Source organism: Orycteropus afer, unplaced genomic scaffold (assembly GCF_000298275.1).
Source record: "Orycteropus afer afer isolate SDZICR_OR568_19922 unplaced genomic scaffold, OryAfe1.0 scaffold00109, whole genome shotgun sequence".
Taxonomy (NCBI): domain Eukaryota; kingdom Metazoa; phylum Chordata; class Mammalia; order Tubulidentata; family Orycteropodidae; genus Orycteropus; species Orycteropus afer.
In genome coordinates, this window is record NW_006921696.1 from 3,798,426 (window position 1) to 3,799,683 (window position 1,258).

Below are 1,258 nucleotides of genomic sequence, written 5' to 3' on the forward strand. Positions count from 1 at the left end.
AAAAAAAAAAAAGATAAACAGTAACTTGTCTTCATGTAAGACCAGACAATACCATTAGCTATACACTCTTTAATAGCTCAACTTAAATTGAACTCATACCTGGAGTTACCATCTGTGCTAGCTAACTGCCTTTCACTGAAGGAACACTTATCTCTATGCCAACCTGGTCAAGAGCCTGGAGTAAGGTATCTGGTGACAAGGTGATAAGGGTACAATCTTCCTTGATACTTTAAAGATATGGCTCCCAAGCCCTCAAGAAAAAACATCTCTGGGCTTTAAAAACACTTACTTATTAAATAGAGGAAGGATTCACAGATACTAGGTTTCTCAAGAAGAAGGGTGGGGAGGGGGAAGTGCGCAGTCTGTTTCTCTTTTGGCGAGAGGGAATATTTTTAATTTATCCTTACATTACTTTGGGTGTTTTACCAAAGTAAGTGCCTTTTATTCTTTCACATTACACATGTGCAGTCGATCCTTTGGCAAGAAGTGCGGTGATAACTGGCAGCAGCTACATAGCAAGCATGATGAAGGAGATGTCAAAAAAATGCAGCAATGTCCTAGATTGTTCATTTCCGATACCCTTTCTCACATCAGTGTCACGTAGGCTCATTAACTCACGTTCAGGACCTTCGGTAAAGAACCATTCCCCTGGCGTGAATCACCCACAATAACCAGGTCAGGGGCAAGGTGAAGTAGGAGTTCATGTCCTAAGACTTTCACATAGAGGAATTTTCCAAATAGAAAGCAACTGCAAGGCCAGCCAAACCTGCTGGAATGGGTTTGAAATCTGTCCTTTCCTAACCCCGTTCCCTTGAGACCTGCCGTGGCAGGAAGAGGAGGAGGATGGACGAGTGAGGGAGAGCCGCAAGCTCTGGCAGAAAAGTGGCTCAGGGGCGCCGGGACTTGCACAGACCAAACAGGGGCCGCAGAGGGGCGCGGCTGAGAAACGAGGGGCAGGACCCCATCGCTTTCTTCCAGCGCTGCGGCTCAACTTTCGGGCCCTCTCCCCGCCGTGCGAGTACGCCTCCGCTCCGGAACTGCGGAACGACAGGATCATCGGCGGGCTGAGGGAAGCCATTGTCTCACCTAGTCCACGACTCCGCCGGTACGAAAACGGCTTTCCCGGTCTCCCGGGCGACCGCGGTGCACGTCGGACTGACGTCAGGGCGCGGTGACGTCAAGGAACACGCCACTCGCCGACGCGGAAGTGGGGCTCCCTGCACGGCCTTTGTGCCCTCAGAGCCAGGCGGAAGCTGGA